This window comes from Rattus norvegicus, chromosome 18, assembly GCF_021556685.1.
Source record: "Rattus norvegicus strain SHRSP/BbbUtx chromosome 18, alternate assembly SHRSP_T2T, whole genome shotgun sequence".
Lineage (NCBI taxonomy): Eukaryota > Metazoa > Chordata > Mammalia > Rodentia > Muridae > Rattus > Rattus norvegicus.
Window position 1 is genome coordinate 12,822,744 of NC_141551.1, and position 7,257 is coordinate 12,830,000.

Consider the following 7,257-nt stretch of genomic DNA (forward strand, 5'->3'; position numbering starts at 1 on the left):
GATTGAACCCTAAAAAGACTAAGAAGTATTCTATTTTGAAACCAAATAGGAGTGGTCATGGGCCAAGAACGCTGTTTTAGGTTCCTCTAAGTATCACCTCACCATGATTCCACGTGAGATTTTATTGAATGCAGAACAATGCAAATCCTACATCAAAACATTTATCGAGTACACTAGCTGGGGCCACAGGTGGATGGTTGACAGCAAAGCATCCACGATGTCAACGGGTGTCTCAGCTGGTGTGGGATGGCATTGTTGGGTTCCGTGCCACTGGAAGCCAGAGGTCTTTGAATAATAATACACTTTAAAGGTTTGGATGGTCACAATGATATTAAGTCAGACATCACTGGTTAGCAATTGATGGTTTTCAAAGGTTATAAAACTAGTCCAAGATCATCGGCTGTGGCTCCAGGATAGCCCAACTGTTCATAATCATGGATTCTAATTAGTCATCACAGGTATGGCTTTCCTTCTAGGGGCCTTAGTTTACAATACTACTGTCTGCTCTAACTGGCCTTCAGCCAAATCTCACAGATGTTATATGTATCTAGATGTATACGCTCATTATGTAAAATATCTTGTTCACTTTAGGAATCCCCAAGTGACATTCTTTCAGGGGGAAATTACTCATCATGTTTACCACAGCTCTGGCAGAAATAGGACATTTTTTTCCTGTCTGATTCTACCTGGAATACTAGATAGAAAAGTATCATTCTCCTTCTCCACAGAATGTCGCATTTGCCCTGCCCAAGCTTCTTATTATTCCAGCACTCTGGGTGAGCTTATAATTTCTTAATGTTAAGGAGCTTTCTCTTCCACAATTATCTAGAAGGAAAAAGAACAAAATAAATCAAGTGGTAAAAACTTTAGGTCAGTCCTTTCAAAGTCATTTCCAATGTTGCATTAAAAAACAAAGAAGCAACCCAGAAACAGAATAAATGAGCTGTACCATTTAATTCTGGATATTACAGGGAGGCGTAATGAAGCGCTTCCAGAGAAGCAGGGATTAAAGTCTGGGAAAGAACCTTTACCTGTCTGGAGATTAAAAATAAACAATGAGCGGAGGTCAGAGGACCTAGGACCCAAACCCAGAAAGCTAACGCTGTTCTCCTCATGCAAGGGGAGAAAGTGCAGCAGGGGATGGACTCCCTCAAACAAAAAGAAGTTCCCAGAAAAACTCATTTGCTTTGAAAGCTTCCAAATGAGAGACCAGGGTCTGATCTGTGGTATTCTCCAGCCATGGCCGGCCTTGGAAAATGTTTTCTTGAAGGATGTTATTGACATTAATTTTCTGACTTTCAAATGGGTTTCTGAGACACATTTCTAGGTGTAGCAATTCTGGCTGCCCTGGATTTCACTCTGTAGATCAGGCTGGCCTTGAATTCACAAAGATCTCGTGTTGGGATTAAAGGTGTGCCCCAACGCCATTCCATGGATCTTATTCTGCTTGAGTCTTGGTTTTAGAGGGCCTGAGACATTTTCTTATTCTTCAGGAAATTCCTGTAGTTCCATATGTTGGTGACTTAGTCCTATTCACAAGGCTTTGAGAGATCTCAAGGACACACTGGTGAAATGTAGACCCTTAGTACTGAATCTCCAAACTAGTGACTCTGGACAGAGACGGAGAGAGCCAGAGCGGATACAAAGTACAGGAGCAGAGCGTCATGATGGGGGCAAGGTCGCTTTTCACATCCACATCCATGGGGTAAATGCAATCCGGGTTGTAAATAGGCTGAAGACATGGCAAAGTAAGCACTTTTGTAAGCTGAGTCACGTAATATCTTTATTTCACATTAATTGCATGTCCGCATGCATGAAAATTCAAAGTCTACATGCTTATCAAGATGTTAAGTGATGGATCATTAAGAAAACTGGTAGTTTGCTTTTAAATCCTTTTTATTTACTTATCTACCTATGTATTTATTCTCTGGGGGGGGGCATGTGCCACAGCAACCATGAAGGGATCTGAGGACATGTTTTGACAATCAGTTCTCTTTTTCTGCCATGTAGACTCCACAGGTCAAGTTCAAGTTGTCAGCTAGCAATGGTATCTTTCTCTGCTAAGCCATCAGATGGTCCTGGCTTATAGTTTAGTATCAAATATTAGGTTTTGTTCAAGGAATAATAATAATTTAAGAAAACATACACATATATTTTGGAATGTGTGGAGTTATTGGAAAAGAAATTGGAGACAAATTTGTAGGCTTCACAATAACAAGAGAGAATGTGCTAATAAAATGTAAATACTTATTTCACAATTAACTTGGTGAAGCCTATTTCCCCTTCTGAAAGTGGAGAATTGTGAGAACCAGTGCCTAAGCATTATTAGGCAGACTATGTGAGATAATAGTGTACCACATAAAGCACGCACTGATGTGTTTGTAAACAGATAAAGAAAGGGTGTGTCCTGGGTTTCCACACCAATGTTGTGTTTATAAAAGATGGGTGGGGTTATGCTCTATGGAGGTCTGGGGAAAGGGGTCCCTCAGCGGGCCCATGCTGAGACATCCCTTTCCCCCGAGGGACCAGCTACATGACAGTACAGTACAGAACAGAGTTTATTCAGGGCATGGGGAGGGGAATTAGGAGGGTAGTAGTGCAGAGAAAGAGAAGGAGAGAAATAGGAGAGTAGAAGAGGAGAGGAGGAGAGGGGGAGAGACCAGCCATGAGCAAGTGGAGAGAAGGGGGAGGGGAATGGGGAGAGAGGGGACGAAGGGGCAAGAGAGGGAGGAGGGGCGAGCAGCCCCTTTTATACCGTCAGGCACACCTGGCTGTTGCCAGATAACTGTGAGAGTGGAGCTTAGACAGAAGGCTAACACGTAATACAGTGTCTGGTTCACCCTAAGTCTCCCTTAAATGTTGGTAATTTCTGGTTCCACTCTTCAGGGCAGAGGCAGAGGCTGGCCCCGGCATTTGACATTCAATGCGTCCTGTATAGTTTCTGCTTTCCCAAGGCTTCACCCCTCTGAATACCTTCCCTGTGCATGATGACCACGTGAGAAACCCCAACAGCACCAAGTCACTGGGTTGTGCCCCAGAGTGGACTCTGAGCTGCTAAAATGGACAGAAATGCATGTGCGAGAAAGCCTCGGAAACCAAATGTGACAAGGGACAATGAGAAAAGCAACGGCTTGGTTTTCCTGCAATGTGACAGTCACTCATGCAGCACCAACACTCCAGAACATGCTTGTCTTGTTCTCAAGTGAAGAAAGGAGTCAATCTTCTCTTTTACTTTAAAGTTTAACAAAATGAGTATTATTGTCTAACACCCCTGCTGAGACCCACAAATTCTCGTGGCTTAGCATTTACTGCACCAGAAGCTTGAAGACAGTTTAGACACTATAGTGTTATGGCAACATATTAATGACAATGACAAACTTAATAAGAAAATGCAAATTCACACGTGTAGGGACAGTTAATAGTGCCCACCTTGCAGGATCTAGGTTCACCTAGAAGACAAGGCTCATGACCTATTCGTGTGGGATTATCTTGGTTAGCTTAGCCTTCTGGTGTGCCTGTAAGGGATTATTTTGATTATGTTAATTGGTGTGAGAAGATGTACCTAAACTGTGGATGACACCAGGTAGTGGGATGGGGTCCTGGACTAAATACAAAGAAGAGAGCAAGCTAAGACTAGCATTCATCAGTCTCTGTTTTCTGAGTATTAAGTGTTTGAATAACTTTCATCTGTGCCAGTGCAAAACTCTGTGAGTTAGCTCTACTAATTTTAATCTTTTTCACACCAATTCACTCTACACACAGGTGCTTTTAATGCATAATTTTCTCCTTTGCAACATGAAGATATTTTCTGGTTTGGCTCACATCCTAGTGAAGGTTTGTAATCACGGTATGTTATTAAACAGAACCCACTGTCTTTTCTGAAATGTGAAAAAAATTGATGTATATTTCCTACAAAAATAAAAACAACTCCATTTAAAGAGAAGGAGAGAGAAAACAAAGGAAGGGAGATGGACAGGAAAAGAGAAAGACCGAGGGGAAGGGAACAGTGGGGAGGGCAGGAGGGAGGGAGGGGGGAGAGGGAAAGAGGAAGAAGAGAAGGAGGAAGGGGAAAGGAGAGAGGGGATGGAAGGGAACAGAGGTAAAAGAAAAGGAGAAGAGAATCTCAGCAACTCCCAAGCTGAGCCCATGCAATGCCAGTAGGCTCGGAGGGTTAGCATGGCCCTGCTAGCTCCAGGCTTTGTCTAAGAATCAGCCTGTCTGTCTCCATTTCACTACCAGAGCTGATGTCTGCCCTGCGTATCAGTGTCTGCTTATGCATGGCTCCGGCTGTCTTATCATTTCCTGGTTGATGGTCTGTCCTTACTAGACAGCTGACATTTATGATTTTTTTTTCTGTAGTTGAACACCTAAGAAAGAGAATCAACCCAGATAAATAAGTCTCCATTGAGTATGGATGGATCCTCCCCAAAGCTCATTAAAATGTACATATGTAACGAGGTAATTCCAAATAACCAACAGTAGAGAACCTACTCATAACTATTTTAAAAACAGCACTTTCATTTTAGAGCAGTTAAAAAAAAAGGCAAGCAAGCATTGTGCAGAGTCCAGGTCCTGTTCCTTAGTTTTCCTTCCATTCCTCAGTTTTCCTTACTGGATTCTTGCATTACACTGACATAAAGGTTAATGGTTGATGACTGTACTTGATGTTTTAATTTACCTTATTGTTTTAATTTACTTTTAACCTATTGTTTGTCTCTTTCCAGGATTCCACGTTTCCTTAGTTCTTATGCTTCCTATCTTTTCTTGACCGTGAAGGTTCCTTTGCCTGACATCTTGACAGTTTCGAGGGATACTGTTAGGGATGTTGTTGAATATCCCTTGGTGGTGCTGTGTGTCTCATGATTAAATTGGCATCATGAATCTTGGACAGGGGAACTCAGATCTTCCATGCCCTCTTTGGCTTCCTTACGGTAAATTCTCAGTCTCACCTCATTTCTGTAGCCTTTTTGAAAGGAAGTCATTACATCAAGGAGCCATGCTTGCTGGCAAAAGTCAGTGAGCAGAGCTAGCCATAGGAAGGGGAGTTGGACTTTGCCTCCTCCAGGACAGACTTGGAATTCTGCAAAAGGAATTATTCTCTCTCTCACTTGTTTGTTCACTCAATGCTGATGCTGGCGTGGACTCTGGGATCTGTGCTTTGTTCCCTGGGGACTTTACTTTGCTGTCCACAGTCTTCATCTTCAGGCACTGCCACTTTGACTTGGCTCCGGTGCCCATCCCCGACTCCTGTCTGTGTGCTGTTTTGTTTTGTGTAGCATCTCTTCGCTCTGAGGTATACAAGAAGCTCCAAAGACCTCTTGTACATTTCCCTGGATTTACCCATGATTCCTTACTGACTCCTATTAATTTTCACTGTTACGGAAATTTGGTGAGCTGAGCAAGTGCACTAGCATAGAGCTATATTCCCTCAAAAGCACTGGCTGCTCTTCCAGAGGACACAGGTTCACTTCTTAGCATCTGTAGGAAGCTTACAACTGTCTGTACCTGCCCAGTTCCACGGCATCTGATGCCTCTTCTGGCCTCAGTGCACATGCTCATGTGACGGCAAACCACACACACACACACACACACACACACACACACACACACACACACACACCTTTAACAAGGTGTAAAAGGTTTGGGTGCCAGGTGTGCTTGTTCCGAATGGAATGTCATTGTTTCTATGAAATCTCAGTGGACAAAACAAAGGAATATGTATGTATCCACAATTATATAATTTTAAATATTAAAATATTACAGACTCATGGCAACCGTATATTGAACCAGCTTTACCTGAATGTGACAGTAATAGTGCAATACAAAAAATTAGGAAGCCAATACAAGTGAGCTGTGTTGCGAGTCCCATTTAATCTTAGCATGAATTAGTTCATGGACCACCATGCATTAAAGACACAGGAAGGATCCCATCAGGAAGATACTTGTTCTGATTAGCTTTGTGTCTATGTTGGTGGAGGGAGCCTCAGCTGAAGAATTACGTTGATCGGATTGGCACTTCTGTGGGCATTTTCTTCATTCTTAAATAATGTAGGATGGCCCAGTCTACTGTCTATAGAGTCATCCCTAGGAAGGCTCTTGGGCTATCTATGGTAGACAGCTGAGCGGACGCCAGTACCAGATCAGGTCAGAAGTAAACAGCATTCCTCTGTGATCTCTAGCTTAGTTCCTGTTTGAGTTCCTGCCCAGATGTTCCTCAGTGCTGGACTCCAAACAAACAAACCCTTCCCTCATCAAGATGCTTTCGGTCATGGTGTTTATTACAGCGGTGGACAGCAAACCAGAGCAGTATCCCTCTGGCCGCTCCTCCATAACCACACTTGTCTCCCTATTCTCTCCTTTGCCGAGACCCTTGAATACTCAAAACCATGAATCTTTTTTGCTCATAATCTTCTTTTGAGAGTATTGCATGAATGGAATCATGTAGCATTAACTCTTTGAAGTTGAATAGTGCTGTTTTAACTTGCAGATCCAACCACCTTCTATGTTTTGATACTTTCTTCCTTCGTTATTTCTATGTAATATCCCATGGCTATTGAACCCATTAGAGGACAGTTTGGTGGTTTCTATCTTTGATAAATAACAAAGAAAGCTGCCATGAACATTTCTGTATAGGTTTTTGTATAGACATGAAATTTCACTTCTCTGGGATGTATTCCAAGAAGCTATTATTTCAAATATAAGCCATGGAGACAAGCTGTGTTACATAGCTGTGTGAACAGGAGAGTGAGTGGCAGATTACTAAGCCCGCTAAGCATCACTCTAATAGCAAGCTCCCTGTATGCTTCTGACTTCCGGCTCTGCTCCCCATGACTTCTCTCACGGTTTGGGAAATTCATGCCCTTGTCTTCCAAAGCTCTTTTAGAACTATATTGATGAGGAGTGCATTTGTATTCATTCCCTGAAAGTTCTCAGAATGTGGGTCTGGGGACCCATGAGCATCTCAATGATCCCTTCAATGAGCTTATGAAGTCAAAATAATTTTCATAACAGTTTGAAGACTTCATGGACATTTCTACCGCTGTTGTTCCCGAGATCACATGGCATGCGATGACGGGAATGATGGAATGTGTGCTTGTGGGTTGAAATGTACTGTTTCGGGTCTTACAACCCAGTAGATACAGCCCGCATAAGCAAAACATCTTAGAGGTTCCTCAATATCAAGAGTACACAAGAAAATCTGAGAGCAGTGCAAAAGCATTGACTTCTACTGTCAGTGTTATTTCTGCTTGCTCTGTG